General features: G+C 44.3%; 2 pseudogenes; both read left to right on the plus strand.

The window, feature by feature from the left end:
* LOC136122601 (histone H2A.N-like) overlaps window positions 1–18,370 on the plus strand; it is a 41,595-nt pseudogene extending 23,225 nt beyond the window's left edge.
* Window positions 18,371–18,389: 19 nt separating this feature from the next.
* On the plus strand, window positions 18,390–18,873 carry LOC136122706 (S-phase kinase-associated protein 1 pseudogene; annotated as a pseudogene).
* Window positions 18,874–19,237: the final 364 nt, after the last annotated feature.

Consider the following 19,237-nt stretch of genomic DNA (forward strand, 5'->3'; position numbering starts at 1 on the left):
CTGGTGGCGCAGTGGTTGAGAGTCCGCCTGCCGATGCAAGGGACACGGGTTCGTGCCCCGGTCCGGGAGGATCCCACGTGCCGCGGAGCGGCTGGGCCCGTGAGCCATGGCCGCTGAGCCTGCATGTCCGGAGCCTGTGCTCTGCAGTGGGAGAGGCCACAACGGTGAGAGGCCCGCGTACCGCCAAAAAAAAAAAAAAAATCTTCCAACAAACAAAAGCCCAGGACCAGATGGCTTCACAGGCGAATTCTATGAAACATTTAGAGAAGAGCTAACACCTATCCTTGTCAAAGTCTTCCAAAATATAGCAGAGAGAGGAACATTCCCAAACTCATTCTACAAGGCCACCATCATGCTGATACCAAAACCAGACAAAGATGTCACAGAGAAAGAAAACTACAGGCCAATATCACTGATGAACATAGAGGCAAAAATCCTCAACAAAATACTAGCAAACAAAATCCAGCAACACATTAAAAGGATCATACACCATGATCAAGTGGGGTTAATCTCAGGAATGCAAGGATTCTTCAATATATGCAAATCAATCAATGTGATACACCATATTAACAAACTGAAGAATAAAAACCACATGATCATCTCAATAGATGCAGAAAAAGCTCTTTCGACAAAATTCAACACCCATTTATGTTAAAAACCCTCCAGAAAGTAGGCACAGAGGGAACTTTCCTCAACATAATAAAGGCCATATATGACAAACCCACAGCCAACATCGTCCTTAATGGTGCAAACCTGAAACCATTTCCACTAAGATCAGGAACAAGACAAGGTTGTCCACTCTCACCACTATTTTTCAACATTGTTTTGGAATTTTAGCCACAGCAATCAGAGAAGAAAAGGAAATAAAAGGAATCCAAATCAGAAAAGAAGAAGTAAAGCTGTCACTGTTTACAGATGACATGATAATATACATAGAGAATCCTAAAAATGCTATCAGAAAACTACTAGAGCTAATTAATAAATTTGGTAAAGTAGCAGTATACAAAATTAATGCACAGAAATCTCTTGCATTCCTATACATTAATGATGAAAAATCTGAAAGAGAAATTAAGGAAGCACTCCCATTTACCATTGCAACAAAAAGAATAAAATACCTAGAAATAAACCTACCTAAGGAGACAAAAGACCTGTATGCAGAAAATTATAAGACACTGATGAAAGAAATTAAAGAGGATACAAACAGATGGAAAGATACACCATGTTCTTGGATTGGAAGAATCAACAATGTGAAAATGACTATACTATCCAAAGCCATCTACAGATTCAATGCAATCCCTATCAAACTACCACTTGCATTTTTCACAGAACTAGAATAAAAAATTTCACAATTTGTATGGAAACACAAAAGACCCCAAGTAGCCAAAGCAATCTTGAGAAAGAAAAACGGAGCTGGAGGAATCAGACTCCCTGACTTCAGACTATACTACAAAGCTACAGTAATCAAGACAGTATGGTACGGGCACAAAAACAGAAATATAGATCAATGGAACAGGATAGAAAGCCCAGAGATAAACTCACCACATATGGTCACCTTATTTTTGATAAAGGAGGCAAGAATATACAATGGAGAAAAGACAGCCTCTTCAATAAGTGGTGCTGGGAAAACTGGACAGCTACATGTAAAAGAATGAAATTATAACACTCCCTAAGACCATACACAAAAATAAACTCAAAATGTATTAAAGACCTAATGTAAGGCCAGACACTATAAAACCCTCAGAGGAAAACACAGGCAGAACATTCTATGACATAAATCACAGCAAGTACCTTTTTGACCCACCTTTTATGGAAATAAAAACAAAAATAAACAAATGGGACCTAACAAAACTTAAAAGCTTTTGCACAGCAAAGGAAACCATAAACAAGACGAAAAGACAACCCTCAGAATGGGAGAAAATATTTGCAAAGGAAGCAACTGACAAAGGATTAATCTCCAAAATTTACAAGCAGTTCGTGCAGCTCACTATCAAAAGAACAAACAACCCAATCCAGAAATGGGCAGAAGACCTAAACAGACATTTCTCCAGAGAAGATATACAGACTGCCAACAAACACATGACAGGATGCTCAACATCACTAATCATCAGAGAAATGCAAATAAAACTACAATGAGGTATCACCTCACACCAGTCAGAGTAGCCATCATCAGAAAACCTACAAACAGTAAATGCCAGAGAGGGTGTGGAGAAAAGGGAACTCTCTTGCACTGTTGTTGGGAATGTTAATTGATACAGCCACTATGGAGAACAGTATGGAGGTTCCTTAAAGAACTAAAAATACAACTACCATATGACCCAGCAATCCCACTACTGGGCATATACCCTGAGAAAACCATAATTAAAAAAGAGTCATGAACCACAATGTTAATTTCAGTTCTATTTACAATAGCCAGGACATGGAAGCAACCTAAGTGTCCATCGACAGATGAATGGATAAAGAAGATGTGGCACATATATACAATGGAATATTACTCAGCCATAAAAAGAAACAAAATTGACTTATTTGTAGTGAGGTGGATTGATCTAGAGTCTGTCATACAGAGTGAAATAAGTCAGAAAGAGAAAAACAAATGTATGCTAACACATATATATGGAATCTGAAAAAAAAAGTTTCTTCAGAACCTAGGAGCAGGACAGGAATAAAGCCGCAGACATAGAGAATGGACTTGAGGACATGGGGAGGGGGAAGGGTAAGCTGGGATGAAGTGAGAGAGAGGCATGGACATATATACACTACCAAATGTCAAATAGATAGTTAGTGGGAAGCAGCCACATAGCACAGGGAGATCAGCTTGGTGCTTTGTGACCACCTGGAGGGGTGGGATAGGGAGGGCGGGAGGGAGGGAGACACAAGAGGGAAGAGATATGGGAACATATTTATATGTATAACTGATTCACTTTGTTATAAAGCAGAAACTAACACACCATTGTAAAGCAATTATACTCCAAAAAAGATGTTAAAAAAAAAGAAGTTCAAATATCTTGGAGTCAGTATCTTTAGAAAAACACTGAACTGTGGCTTCTCGTAACAGAGTTAAGCTGAGCCAAACAGAAACCCAAGTATCTGACAGTGGATCTAAGTCTACATGTCTTCCTTTATTTCTTTCCCAATTTCTGCCTTATTCAGAAATAAATGAGCAGCTCTAAAATAAATCATAAAAGGAAAATAAAATAAAGGTTCATTTTTCATGGTCCTCAGGATGGAACACAGAAATACGTGTTCTGGTTTTGGCCTGAGTGTAATGGAGAGATGGTTTACTTATCCCTAAGTCTTACTTTTGTCTGCCCATCTAACTGTGCTTTATTAATAGATGTTGTCCTAGCTTGCATTAACCCAGAGGCAGAATCCAGGCCAAGAATTTAGGTGCAAGTTATTTATTCAGAAAATTCTCCCAGGAGAAACCTGTAAGAGAGTGGGGAAAACAAGCTGCCTACAATCTCACAAAACTGGGGGATAAAACCTGGAATTCACAGCTGTTGAGTAAACGTCCCCAGATTTAATTAGTACCACTAAAGGATTAGGCCCTGAAAGTAAAATGGAGCTTAAATAGACAAGGCCTTTACAAACACCGAAATCCAACCTCAAATCAACTAATGACTGAAAACAATGTATACCACTATGTTAACTGCCTGACAAAAAAACTGGAAAAAAAACAAAAACAGAACAGCTTTTGACAAAGATAACACCTCTCAAGCAGGTATTACTTTTCATATATAATGTCTGGCAATTAACTGAAAATTTTCACGTATGCCAACACACAGGCCCACGAGAATAATATAGACAATACAAACAGACCAACAGATGATCCAGATATCAGAGTTATCAGACACGGACTCTCAAATAAAAATACATCTGAGTATTACATCAGAGACATCTGTTTCACTCCATCCACCCTTGAATCCTGCATTCCAAAGAAATACTTCACACACTTTCAACTCCTCTAACATTTACTTCCACTTTCGCAAATGACAAGCTCACGTTGCCATCTCTGAATTCATACATTTCAGTGATCATCTATCGACTTCCTATTGCGGTTGATAAGGTTTTAGCTCTCTTTCCACTTTCCCACCTTGCAAATCTCCCTTATATACCTCATTCCTTCCCCTCCTCTCACAGAACAGTTACGATGAATATATGGTGAAATCAACATTCAGGGTTTATTTTACCAGGGCTATACGAATACTGATTTCTACTGAGCCATTTATTGTTCAGTAGTTCCTTTCATGTGCAACTTATAGTTTTCCAGCAGTTAATAATTGACTCATGTTTCATTTTTACATTCTCTATATACCTATCATTAATTCTCCCTTAAGCTCCCCAATAAATTTATAAAACGCAGCAACAAAGACCCAATGCAGCCAAAAATAAATAAATTAAATTAAATTAAATAATTTTTTTAAGGGATCTTGCCCTAGAGGGTGGCTTTCCAGGCCAAAGGGGCCCAGAAATCTGAGGCAGGAGAATGCAGCACAAAGGCAGAAGCCAAGATGGAATCAGCAGCTCCAGATGGAGAAGCACCCTTCCCATCACAGGCTAACAGAGGGGCCCAGAATGGGGTTTGCAAGAGCCCACAGGGCGCCCCCAAGAGCCCAATGTAAACATCTGTCCACCCAGGAAGCGTGAAGCCATCTCACGCCAGCGCATGTCCCTTTACGTCTCCGTTCCACCCCCCTCCATTCTGGTGAAGTCAGAACAGCAGCTGGCAAGTCCAGGAGGAGGGAAGTGAGGAAAGGAGAAGCAGATCATAACCCCGACTGAATGGCACACGGCCCGCCTAGAGCCGGCCCTCCCGTGCTGATAACTAGATGTTCTCATTTCTGTATCAAAACTGTGCTTTGTAACTTAGGGCTTTCTATTTATTACCTAAGAATGAGTAGAAGAGTTATGGACCTCCCTTACCCCGTGGCAGGGGATGGATACCGCTTCAGAAGGGGTTAAAAGAAACAGTAAGTGATAAAAAATAAGTCTTGGGTTTATATGCTACATGTGTGGCCCATTCAACGTATCAGTTAACAAAAATGGGGAAGTAAAGATAAGTGGCTGACTTCAGGAGTGAAAAAAAAAAGATTATGGAAGTGAGTTTGCATCTTAGAAGAGAGACTGAGACCAATGAGCAGGGTCATCTGCTCAGAAGTGGAAGCTGGTGCTGAGGAGTCATAGGTCTTGGAGGGAGAAGAGAGAGAGAAGAGGGTCAGGACAAAGTTTTGATTGATAACTACAGAAAATAGAAAAGGCCTGGGAAAGCCACTGGGCATGATGCACCATGACATCAAGGAGGTGTTGATGGTTCAGGCAGCGGGAAGTCAGGACATTGAACAACTCTGGTTCAGTGATTCAGGGTTGAGCCGCAGAGAGGGGTCCTCGGTGCCAGCCTGGGGTTAGACGGACTGGCCTTTGTTTCTGACCTAGTATGGGGGGAGTCACTTCCCTACCTGGCACTCGATTGTGTTAAAGGAGGGTCATGGATGGCAGGCAGGATGCAGCATGAGCTGAGGACGTGCATCGTTGGGTAAAACCCTTTAACTGTCCCACGAGGAAGGTACAGTCCAGCTGCTGCGGCTTCTACTTGGAATGAGGAAAAGAGCACAGAAGAGACATGGACACCCCAGCTCAGGAGCCGAGAGCACCGGCCCACACTTCCCTCACTCTGGCTGTGGCTGGCAACTTTGGACAAGTCAGAGGACTCTCTGCTCTACCCCTGCTTCTCCATCTATGCAAGTGTGTGTAGCTTTCTCTAAAATAAATGCTGTACACCCTTGCTGCTCTGAGTTGGTTCCACAGACAGTAGCATCAGCCTCATTGGGAATCTGTGGGAAATGTAGACTCTGACCCCCTACCCCAGACCTCCAGCCCTGGACTCTGCTTTTTTTTTTTTTTTGCGGTACGCGGGCCTCTCACTGTTGTGGCCTCTCCCGTTGCGGAGCACAGGCCCTGGACGCGCAGGCTCAGCAACCATGGCTCACGGGCCCCGCCGCTCCGCGGCATGTGGGATCCTCCCGGACCGGGGCACGAACCCGCGTCCCCTGCATCGGCAGGCAGACTCTCAACCACTGTGCCACTGGGGAAGCCCTGGACTCTGCATTTTAACTGGAGGCCCAGGTGACTGCTGAGCACGCTGGGGTCTGAGATGCTGCTCTATCCTCCCAAGCCTCTGTGGCTGCATCAGGCATCTTGAGGATATCCCAAAACACCCCTGAAAAGCCCATCTCTAAATGGTCAGAACCTGGGGAGCGGATCAGGATGGGATGTGGGAGAAGACCCTTAAAATATTTCATTTGTTCAGATGTAATAAGTCACTTTAAGGAAAAAAAAAAGAAGAGGTTGATGGAAGACTGCTGGACCAGCAGTTTCCCCTGAGCACGGGAATGGTCATTTGTGGGACCACCAACCCATGTGGTCTCATGTCTCTTTCCAGCAAAGCAGTAACGGAGGCAGCCAGGCCTAAGCACTGTGACATGAGTGAAACAGCCGACGTGGTACAGTGGTAGGAAAGGTCATGGGCTAGTAATGCAGGAAAGGATCAAAGAATTAAAGGTGAAGGAGTCACAATTAGGACGCAAAGGAAAACCAGCAGAAGTGAGGGTGTGAGAGACGTGAAAAATAGGCAACTTAAGTTTTAAATCCTGGGGGTAAATCCATTTCAAGTGATGATGAGATAGGCCTGGAGAGTACAGGGACACAGAATATAAAACTGAAGCTTCGTGGATGAAAAAGAGCCACCAAAACGAATGCCAAGATCGCCAATGTTATGTCAGGAGGTGGGGCAAGGAAAGAGATCATTTTGGGTTCGTAAACTGGCTTCTTGTACACGGAGGGCAGGGGGAGACCGAAGGAAGAGGCAGACACTCCAGATGGGCAGGTGGCAGGTGTAATAAGCAAGGGAACTTACAAAGGGGCTTGTCTTGGGCACCACAAGATGAGTAGATCTCTGCACTCCCCCACCAGAAACTTAAAAGTATATACAGCAACCTCTCTATATATGAATGCATATTAACAACCCTGCATTTTTACTCCCATCCCCCGTGTTCACCGTTTTGACATATTTCACATCTTTTTGTTTTGTGTATCCCTTAACTACTTATTGCTGCTATAGATGATTTTACTTTTATTTTTTAACCTTTTTACTAGCTTTAAACATAGCTGATCTACTACCTTTCCTGTATATTTGCCTTTACCAATGAGATTCTTCCTTTCACAATTTTCATGTTTCTAGTTGTGGCCTTTTCTTTTTCACTTAGAGAAGTCCCTTGAACATTTCTTGTAAAGCTGGTTTGGTGGTGCTGAACTCTTTTAACTTTTGCTTGTCTATAAAACTTTTAATCTCTCCATCAAATCTGAAAGAAAGCCTTGCTGGGTGCAGTACTCTCGGTTGCAGGTTTTTCCCTTTTATCACATTAAACATCATGCCACTCCCTTCTGGCTTGCAGAGTTTCTGCTGAAAAGTCAGCTGATTGCCTTATGGGAGTTCCTTTGCACATAACTTGTTGCTTTTCCCTTGCTCCCCTTTAATATTCTCTCTTTAATCTTTGCCATTTTAACTACAACGAGTCTTGGTGAGACCCTGTTTGGAACTCTCTGTGCTTTTTGGACCCGGATGTCTGTTTCCTTTCCCAGGTTTACAGCTATTGTGTCTCCAAATATGTTCTCTGTCCCTCTCTCTCACTCCTCTCCTTCTGGGAATGTTATATTGGGAATGTTAACATAATGAGAATGCTAGTGCACTTGATGTGGTCTCTAAAACTGCTCTCGTTTCTTTTTCTTCTCTCTGTCCTGCTTCAGTGATCTCCGCTACTCTGTCTTCCAGTTCACTGATCTATTCTCTGTATCATCTAACCTACTGTTGATTTCTTCTAGTATATTTTTTCTTTCAGGTATTGTATTCTTCATCTCTGTTTGGTTCTTCTATTTCCTAACTCTTTGTTAAAAGCTTCTAACTTTTCACTCTGCTCATCCAGTTGTCACCAGAGTTCTTTGAACATCTTTACGATCATTACCTCGCACTCTTTATTGGGTAGACTGCCTATCTCCGCATCACTTAGTTCTTGTGGGGTTTTATCTTCTTCCTTCATTTGAAACATATTTTTCTGTTGCTTTGCTTTGCCTGATTTGCTGGTTTTATTTCCATGTATTTAGTAGGTGGGTTACATTGCCCAACCTTGGAGAAGTGGCGTTCTGCAGCAGCATGCCCCTCTGGTCACAAGAGGTATTAGCTCCAGGGCCGCCCCTATGTGGACCGCGTGGGTCTTTCTGTTGTGGCAGGCTGACTTCTGTGGGCAGTCCAGTAGGCATGGCTGGTGCCCAGTCGGGTTGTTTGCCAGGCCCTTCCTTGTGCAGAGGCTGCCAGGTGCTGGTGGGCAGGGCCAGGTCATGAGGCGGCTGGCTGCAGAACCCCAGGCAGTCCCAAGGCTAATGCTGAACCACTGGGGGGCAGAGCTGGGTTCTCAGGTGGGTGGCTGTAGCATCTGGGGTGTCCCAAAGCTGGTGCTGGCCTGCTGGTGAGTGGAGCTGGATCCTGGGGTGGCTGGCAGGGGTGTCCAAGGTGTCTCAGAGCTAGTGTAGGCCTGCTGGTGGACAAGGCCAGGGCCCAGTGGGTCACAGGGCTAGTACAGGCTCACTGGTGGGTGGGGCTGGGGGCTCTGGCTGCAGGGCCTTGGGGGTTGGCACACTGATGGGTGGGGGCAGATCCCGGGGCCGTGGCTAAGGGGCCCAAAGTGTCTTACAGATGGTGCTGGCCTGCTGGTGGGCAGGGCCAGGACCCATAGGGTTCTGGGGCTGGATGGTGGGTGGGCTGGGTCCGACACAGCAGGCTACAGGGCTGTGGTGGTCCTGGGAGGTCCTGGGACTGATGCTCGCCCACTGGTGGGTGAAGCCAGGTCCTGGGGCTAGCGCTGGCCCACTGGTGGGCAGAGCCTGGTCCTGCGGTCTCTGGCTGCAGGGCCCAGCGGTCCCAGAGCTGGAGTCAGCCCACTGGTGGCCAAGGCTCAGGCGGTCCCAGGGCTAGTACTGGTGCACTGGTGGACGAGGCCAGGTCCTGGGGCAGCTGTGGGCTCAGTGGATCTTAAGGCAGCAGGCCTGCTGGTGGGTGGGTCTGTGTCCCTACCCACCCAGGAGGTGTCCCAGTACCAGTGCTGGCAGGTTGGTGATCAGGGCCGGGCCCCGGTGTTAATGAGCTGGAGGGAGGATTCCACAGTGGCACCTGCCAGCACCGGTGTCCACGTGGTAGAACGAGCTCCCCCAAATGGCTGCCTCCAGTATCTGTGTCCCCAGGGGGAGTCCCAGATGCCTCCCGACCCTCCAAGAGGCTCTCCAAGATCAGCACGTGGGTCTGACCCAGGCTCCTTTCAAATTATTGCTTCTGCCCTGGGTCCCGGAGTGTGTGAGGTTTTGTGTGTGCCCTTTAAAAGTGGAGTCTCTGTTTCCCACAGTCCTCTGGCTCTCCCAGAAGTAAACCCCGCTGGCCTTAAAGCCAAACGTTCTGGGGGCTCATCTTCCTGGTGCAGGACCCTCGGGCTGTGGAGCCCAATGTGGGGCTCAGACCTCTCACTCCTTGGGGAGAACCTCCGCAATTATAATTATCCTCCCGTTTGTGGGTCACCTGCCCAAGGGTGTGGGTCTTGACTATGCCATGTCTCCAGCCCTCCTACCTGTCTCGTTGCGGTTCCTTCTTTGTATCTTTAGTGGGAGAGGATCTTTTCAGCTGCTCTTCCAGTCTTTCTCATCAACAGTTGCTCTGTCAATAGCTGTGCGCCCACAGGAGGAAGTGAGCTGCTGTGCTGTGTTGGCCACTCCTCTTCATCCATTTTTTAAAGATCATCTAAAAGGACAGATAATCTCCGACAATGTGTGGACAGACCAAAACTCTAAGTATCTTTGGTCATGGCAAATTAAGACCATTGAAAGGATGCACAGTTTTGATCCCCTATGGGTTCCGCATTTCAGACGATCCTTAGTGATTTATCACTGTTCATCTCAGAGGCTAAATTGATCATTTATTGGGTTCCTACTATGTGCCAGGCATTGTGGATACAAAGACAAATAAACCTTAAGAGGAAAGGATTGAGCTCCTTGAGTCCGACAGGGACTTGAGTCCAGGCTGAAGTTGTCAGACTCGGCAAATAAAAATAACACGAGGTCCAGTTAAATTTGAACTCAGGTAAACAAAAGAAAAAAAATTTAGTATAAGTATGTCCCAAATATCGCATGGAACATTTATAATTGAAAGTATTCACTGTCTGTCTGAAATTCAAATTTAACTGGGCCCCCCGTGGGGTTTTTTGGTTGTTTTGGAAAGCAACCCTAATCCAGGTTTTTCTTCGGTCTGCAAGAAAAGGGCGTTAGCCCAGAGACCATCTTCAAAGCAAGCAGTAAAAGGAACAACCACAGACTGTTATTTTGTCAGCTCTTCATTTGTTTCCGTCAGAGGACAGAAACTGCTCATCCTGACTAACCCTTCAGCAGGTAGTCTCACTAGCCATGTGGCCACATAGCACACTGCCCTTTTATTTTAGAGCAGTTTTAGGTTCACAGCAAAACTGAGAAGGTACAGATTTCCCATATAATACCTTCTGCCCCTTCCCACCAAATCAACTCCCTGTTATCAACAACCCTCACCAAAGTGACACATTTGTTACAAGTGACGAACGTACACAAACACACCATTATCACCCAAGGTCCAAGTTTACATTACAGATCACTCTTGGTGTTGTACATTCCATGGATTTGGACAGATGTATAATAACACATATCCACCATTATAGCGTCATACAGAGCAGTTCTGCCGCCCTAAAAATCCCCTGTGCTCCACCTGTTCATCTCTCCCCACCCCTCCAACCCCTGGCAACCACTGATCTTTTTGCTGTCTCCCTAGTTCTGCCTTTTCCAGAGTGTCATACAGTGGGAATCATGTAGCACGTAGCCTTTTCCTATTGGCTTCTCTCCATTAGTAACATGCATTTAAGTTTCTTCCGTGTCTTTTCCTGGCCTGATAACTTGTTTCTTTTCAGCAATGAATAATACTCCATTGTCTGGATGAACCACAGTTCATGTATCCATTCACCCCTGGAAGGGTATCTTGGTTGCTTCCAAGTTTGGGCAACTATAAATAAAGCTGCTATAAACATTCATGTGCAGGTTTTTGTGTGGACATAAGTTTTCAACTCCTTTGTATAAACACCAAGGAGCACCATTGTTGGATCATACGGTAAGAGTACGTTTGGTTTTGTAACCAAAGAAACTGCCAAAGTGTCACGCAAAGTGGCCGCGCCGTGTTGCATTCCCACCGGCCGTGATGAGGGTTCCCGTTGCTTCACATCCTCGCCAGCACTTGGTGTTGGCAGTGTTCTGGATTTTGGCCATTCTAATAGGCATGTAGGGGTATCTCACTGTTGTTTCACACTATACTTTTTCATACAACTACTGCGGTATTCGTTTAGGGTAAAAGCTAATCTGTCATTATAACAATAGGGGACCAAAACTGGCAAGACCATCCTCCATGGAAAACTTCCATCTCTAGGTCCAAGGTATCTGCTCAAATTGCTACCATTTACCTGCTAGTGGGGAGGAGCAGGGGAAAGATATAGGGCAACTAGTCTTCATTTTAATGACAGGACATGGAAGTGACACCCATCACTTTTATTAGCCTGAACCGACTCACATGACCACTCCTAGCTGCGTGGGAGGCTGGGAAATGTATCAATAGTTTATAGCCACATACCCTGCTACTATTCTAGGGGACTGCACTGCTAAAAAGAGCAGAGTGGATGGGGAGGGGGCAGTCAGAAGTCTGTCAGAACTTATCACTTGGTCATCAGGTATTACGTGTGTAATTATTAATCTCATGGCTCTGCTCCCCCACCTGGATTGTAAGTTCCATGGGGGCAAAGATGTCTAACTTGCTCGTCACTCTGTTTCCAGGGGCCCAGGATGCTATCCACAAATACTTATTAAATATTAGAAGCGAGGAAAAGATTGAGGAAGAAAAGGAGAATTACCGCCCAAGGTCACTGCCCTCCAGCAAAGACCCACACCCTGGGGCAGGCAACCCACAAACGGGAGGATAATCATAGCTGTGTGCCTCCTGCAGCAGGTGCTCTGTAGGGCCCTCCCCTGGGGTCTTCTCACTGACTGTCAAGCTCTGTTCTCGTCCCCTCTCAGCCTGGGCCTGCCTGTCTCTGGGCCCTCTGCTCTCAGCCAGGCAGGCCCCGAACATGCTCTGTGGTTCTATCCGTCCATGTGTCCACACGGGCACTTGGCATAGTTCACATAGGACAGGCTAATGCCCAGCTGACACCCCTGCTGCAGGGTCCTCCCCTATAATTACCACATCTGCTTCACATGTACCCACCCACCTCAGGGAAGCCACTGTAACCTCCTCTCCCCTCCCCTAGTATCACACAAGATCCTACTTTTGTCTTGGGCTACTTGAGTGATAGAGGCCAGATTCCATCTCTGGATAAGGGACTGAGCAGCTCTCTACCTCAGGGCAAAGGACCACATCCTCAAATGAACGCTCCTTGCTTCAAATGGACTGACAAGATACCCAAACTGGCACTTCATGTGTTGGCATTCTAGACTCGGTGGAATTATCCAGTCACCTAGAATAGCTGCAATGATTGAGATCTGAGACAACATTTGAGCCTTTAAAACACTGTGCAACTCAACACAGACAGTAAACGTTTGGAGACAGACAGTTTTAGGTTCATGTACCACTCAACCTCTTACTAGCTGTGCAACCTAGGGCAAATGACTTAACCTTTCTGAACCTCGATTTCCTATCTGTAAAACATGAACAATAATAGTACCTACCTCATAGGGTTTTGTGAGGATTAAGTAAGCTATATATTGGGCTGGCTAAGAAGTTCGTTCGTGTTTTTCCCAAGATTTTACAGAAAAACCCAAACGAACTTTTTGGCCAACCCAATATTTTATGTAATGTCTGGTTTTGATGTGAGTGTGAATTTTTTAATGGACACAAATTCCTTCCCACTCCTCCTGTGAAGAGGCAAAGGACATGTCTTCTCCCATTGAGTCTGGGCGGACTTGTGGCCACTTCGGCCAACAAAGTGCCATGGAAGTGCCCTCCGTGGCTAGGTCAGGGAAGGCCATCCAGGTTCTGCCTCCCCTCGTGGGATGCCTGCTCTGGGAGAGGTCGGCTCCCATGCAGGGAGTCTGACTAACCCAGCTCATCATGCTGGAGAGTCCACACGTAGATGTTCCAGGGAACAACCCGGCACAGCTCTTGGTGCTCCCAGTGGACAGCCAGATGTCAGCCACATAACGGAGCCTGCGTGGACACCTAGCCCAGTAAATCCTGCAGACGACAAGCATCTGACTGCAACCTCCACAAGAGCCACCCAGCTGAGCCCTTTCCAGATTCCTCATCCACAAAATCATGAGCAAAGTGAAAGTTTACACCAGTTTATACCAGTTTATGAAGTGCTAGGGCAGGTTATTATATAGCAACAGCAACCAGAACAACGAGCAACAGGAAGTGGTAGCAAATATTAATACTGGGCTTCCCTGGTGGCACAGTGGTTGAGGGTCTGCCTGCCGATGCAGGGGACACGGGTTCGTGCCCCGGTCCGGGAAGATCCCACATGCCGCGGAGCGGCTGGGCCCGTGAGCCATGGCCGCTGAGCCTGAGCGTCCGGAGCCTGTGCTCCACAACGGAAGAGGCCACAGCAGTGAGAGGCCCGCGTACCGCAAAAAAAAAAAAAAAAAAAAAAAGAATATTGATGCAGCTTCTAAATCCCATAAGCCCTAGAATCGAGCCTCCTGCTTTCCATGGTGTGAATACCCCAGGGTGTCACAGTTCAACCCATCAGGCTACACTTAGAGTTCCCCCTCTTCAGAGCCTGGTTTCTTTCAGTTCTCTGCTAGGTTTCCTGTCTAACTTCTAGATCAAGACAGTCTGAATAAACTTTAGATAAATACTTAAAATTATTTCCTGGAAGCTCACCAAACCAAACATGTGAATCCTCCCCTGTCTGCACAAGTGAAAACAAGTTATATAATTTCTGTTTCCCGGGGTGGAAAGGGTTATGCAAGACACAGAACACTGGGACTGCTGCCTGTCGTCTGGAATCGCATTTTAAATAAATAGACGAAGCAAACTGCACAGAAATGATGAATAATGAAATAGTAGGAGTAGAAATTAAAGAGCAATGGGAACTACAGGAGCTATTTCTGTCCCTCACTGAGAATTCCTAAAGGCTTAGGCTAGGTGTTTATTTCTCAGGGAGCGGATTATTTTTAACGGCTTTGAATATGACGCCTCCATGACACCCATTACTCCCAAACGCCTGCAACGTACTTCTCAGATCTAACCATCACTGCAGGGTCGAGGTTCACATTGAATGTGTGTGTTTTTCCTTCAGCTATTTTAAGTGTTCCATCAGCTTGCTCAATTATTTATGGAATTCCTTCTCTGATGAGGAAGTTACTTTCTGTAGAAACTGGAATTATTTTACATTCCACCTTTTTCCTCCTTTCCGCTTTCTCCACCGTCACAACACATTCCAGTCCATCCATTTAGCGCGGTGTCATCTGGGATGGCATGAGCATCTTCCTGAAGACGGATACTAAACAGAGGTCAGATTTGAACAGGAAGAACATCATGTCCGTGGCCATGCCTTCTTCTACTCCGTGCCCTCAGGCTATCTCGTGGCATGTTTAAGAAACGTTTTGCAGATGCCTAAGTATTTTTAAAACATGCAGGATTCTGAAATCGTTGTGGCAATCACTATTTGTTTTAAATGCGCGCGAATATTTGGAAAATTAAAATGAGACAGTTGGTGCTGTGGTGTCCTGCTGCCCACACTTGACTGATGACCAGAACCACACAGTGATTTTGTAAAAGTGCAGACTCCTGGATTTTGCCTCAGCTAAATGGAAAAAGAGACTCTGGGAAAGGGGTTCAAGAATTCATGTGTACCCTAAAATCTTCCCAGTGATTTGATGGCCAGCCAGCTCCGAAAGCCTCACCCACCTGCATCTACGCCCTCCATAAAACGTCAAGAGGGAGGAGCTGTAAGCAAGCAGACAACAGATGAGTCACAGGACTGAGGTTCACCCAGAAAGCTGCCAGGCCTGGATAGGACCAAACAGAGCTTCCTCCTTCCACTTGTGCAACTAACAAACAAACATCTTTCAAGGATCCAGAATGAATGAATTATAAGACAGCAGGGAACAGAGGAACATGACTTATTCTCTGCCATCAAGAAACTCAGAATCTACTTATTCATTCATTCATTCATTCACCAAGTATTTACTGAGCACTTGCTCTGTACTGGGTACTGCTCCAGACACTGGTGAAACAATACCTAACAGACATGGTTCCTGTCCTCCCAGGATAATGGTATTTAGCACAGGCTACTTTCCTTCTGTAGGAAGGTAAACAGGTAACACATGAGTTTGACTTTGACAACTTCATTAGGCAGTTCATTCGGCAGAAGCAAGACAGCACATGTACGAGCCTGACAGCGAGTGTCTCCTTAAATTCTGCAGCCCAGACACTCACTTGCCTTGCCCTGGTCCCAGCCGTGAGGTTCAGAGGTGTCACGGGTGGGATTCCAGCATGTGCAAAGGCAAGAAGATGCTGAAGATTATTCAGAAAATGATGAAGAATCTAGAGCGGCTGAAGTACAGAACGCACAGGGTAGGGGAGTGGCTGGAGAGTCTGCTGTGGCTGAGGGGAGAGTCCAACTGCAGCCTACGGACAGTTGTGAAATTCTTTTCACGCCGGATGTTTTTTCTCTGTCTGTATGACAATCAGATTATCCTTTTGATTTTTTAAAAAGATCACTCTGACAGCAGCTTAAAAATGAGAGAGAAGGGGAAATCCTTGGACCAAGAAACAAAGCAGCTATTACAGTAGTGCCAGAAAAAGGTAATAGACATTTCAGTTGAAGCAATGGCCTGAATGGAAAGAAAGCCTTGGTGCTCAAAGCTATAGGGATGCCGACAAGAGAGGAAAACTCTAGGGCCACCCAAGTAAGGAGTCTAACTATACCCTTCAGTGGAAACACACAAAGAGAATAACATAAACTTGCCTCTTTCATCCTTAGCACTGCCTAGAATTTTTTAGATTTCTTAAAAAAATTCACTACCATAAACCAGCTCTCACATAGGTTTGTGGTCCAAATACACACTAATTATGTGATAAACACACACACACTCACACACACACCTCAAGTACAGAATTTAATTTAAAGTTAGCCCTGGCAGGACTTCTCTGGTGGCACAGTGGTTAAGAATCCGCCTGCCAATGCAGGGGACACGGGTTCGAACCCTGGTCCGGGAAGATCCCACGTGCCGGGGGGGCAACTAAGCCCGTGCACCACAACTACTGAGCCTGTGCTCTAGAGCCCACAAGCCACAACTACTGAGCCCACGTGCCACAACTACTGAAGCCTGCGCACCTAGAGCCCGTGCTTCACAAGAGAAGCCACCACAACGAGAAGCCTGTGCACCGCAACGAAGAGTAGCCCCCGCTCTCCACAACTAGAGAAAGCCCGTGTGCAGCAACAAAGACCCAATGCAGCCAAAATAAATAAATAAAAATTAATTAATTAAAAAGTAAATAAATAAAAATAATAAAGTCAGCCCTGGGGTAGCTATACGCCAAGGTAAATGGCAGAAGCAAACACAAACCCTCACTGGAGTAACACCATCATCCCAGGCCTCAAAAAATTCTCATAGATAAAGTTCCAAGGAAAACAAACAGCTCACAGTATAAAAGTACTAAACATGGAGAAACAACATATCACAAGTGAGAGCCAGGAAAAACAACAAACCATATAGTCAATCCCACAAAGACTTCAGATACTGGAACCCTACAATACAAAATGAAAAATAACAATGTTTTACATGTTTAAGGAAAATGACAACTTTGAAAATATGCACCAGGATGCACCTCACAGAGACAAAGAGAGAGAAATATAAAATAGAGGTCTGAAGCATAGAGAATACAAAAGGGTCCAACTTATGTCCACTTGGAGTTTCACGTGGAGACAATAGAGGCATTGAGTGGAAGCACTATTTACAGAATTGGTGAAAGACAGCAATCGTCACATCAAGGGGTTTTTTAGAAATTCTCACTGAGACAAAGCAGTGAAGCTTCCGAACACCAAAGAAAAAGAGAAGATCATAAAAAGGGAGAAAAAAACATCATCAACTTAGGAATGGCAATTATAGTTGAACTCAGAGAAGCAAAAATGAAAGCTGACAGTGAAACAATATATTTAATGTGCATAAAGAAAATAAATGCCAGCCTAGATTTTTGTACCCAAAGAAACTTCTTTCAAGAACAAGGAAGAATTAAAGTCAGTTTCTTGAAAGAATTTAGGTCAAAAACTGAAGGAGTTTACCACCAATAGTCCTTTGGTAAAGAAAATTCTAAAGGATGTACTTCAGGCCTAAGGAAACATATCCCTGATCAAAGATCTGAGACTCAAGAAAGGTAGTGGTCAAAGATGTTAGTAAACATGTGAGGAAATCTAAACAAATATGAACTGTTTAAAACAATAGTAATAATGGATAATGAGAGAGAAGGCAGGACAGAACTAGAATCTGAAAAAGAATAACATATAAACTGAGAGAGGATGATGAGAATTATAATATTCTATGATCGATGTATTGTCAGGAAGAAGGCAAAAATACATACAAACTTTAGACTTTGTTAAATAGGCATGTTAAAATATAAACGGTTATGACCAAAATAATATACATAAAACATAAAACTTCTAAACAGAGGGGGAAAATGGAATGAGATAAAAGGGAACATATATCTTATACAATATGTATACATAATATAAAGGTAATGATATATGATTTTTCCACTTTGTTCTATATCCATATAGATCTATCTATATAAATTGGGAGATTGGGATTGACATATACACACTACTATATATAAAATAGATAACTAATAAGGACCTACCGTATAGCACAGGGAACTCTACTCAATACTCTGTAATGACCTATACGGGAAAAGAATCTAAAAAAGAGGGGATATATGTATATGTATAACTGATTCACTTTGCTGTACACCTGAAACTAACACAACACTGTAAATCAACTATGGTCTAAAAAATAATAAGAAAATAAAATAAGGATATATAAAGAGACAGAATCAACAAAGCTAAAAAATCAGTCCTTTGGAAAGGTACTAAAATAGACAAATGTCTGTCAAACCTAGCCAAGAAAAAAGCAGGCACAGATAAAAAAGCACCACAGATAAATCATGTCAAGAATGAAACAGAACAGGTGTTGGCCTTGTTCTCCGCCTTTCTGTTTTTCTGTTTGCAGACACCACCCTGCTCTCATCAGCCTCCAGTCCACGTCTCCTTGAGACCTAACACCACCCTTCAATTAAGTTGCAGAGTTCTAATGGAGAGATATTCGCAAGTTGATGTTGAAATTGCCAAACAGTCTGTGACTATCAAGACCATGTTGGAAGATTTGGGAATGGATGATGAAGGAGATGATGACCCAGTCCCTCTGCCAAATGTTAATGCAGCAATATTAAAAAGGTCTTTCAGGGGTGCACCCACCACAAGGATGATCCACCTCTTCCTGAGGATGGTGAGAACAAAGAAAAGTGAACAGATGATATCCCTGTTTGGAATCAAGAATTCCTGAAAGCTGACCAAGGAACACTTTTTGGAGCTGATCCTGGCTGCAAACTACTTAGACATCAAACGTTTGCTTGATATTATCTGCAAGACGGTTGCCATTATGATCAAGAGGAAAACAACTGAGGAGATTCGAAAGACATTCAATATCAAAAATGATTTTACGGAAGAAGAGGAAGCCCAGGTACCCAAAGAGAACCAGTGGTGTGAGGAGAAGTAAAATTTTGTGCCTGACGCTGTAACACTGTAAGAATTGTTCCAAATACTAGTTGCAGCGCTCTGTTTATAATTGTTAATGTTAGAAAAACAGTTGACAAATGCAGCAGCAAATCAATTTTATTAGTGGAATACTGTCCTCATTGCATGTGTAGTTTCAGTACAGATTCCAAACCTATGGCTGAGTTTCTTCTAGTATGATCAAAAGTTTCTTTTTTCTTTGCTCTGAATAAAACTGAACTGTTGATTCTCTATAGAAAGTGGCATTTGGGGCTTTCCCTCTTTTTGTAAAGCAATTTCTGCCTAGTTTATTGTCCAGTTAACTTTAGTGACTTTTGAAAGTTGACACTGTAAATAAGACAACTTGC

The sequence above is a fragment of the Phocoena phocoena genome, chromosome 4, assembly GCF_963924675.1.
Source record: "Phocoena phocoena chromosome 4, mPhoPho1.1, whole genome shotgun sequence".
Taxonomy (NCBI): Eukaryota; Metazoa; Chordata; class Mammalia; order Artiodactyla; family Phocoenidae; genus Phocoena; species Phocoena phocoena.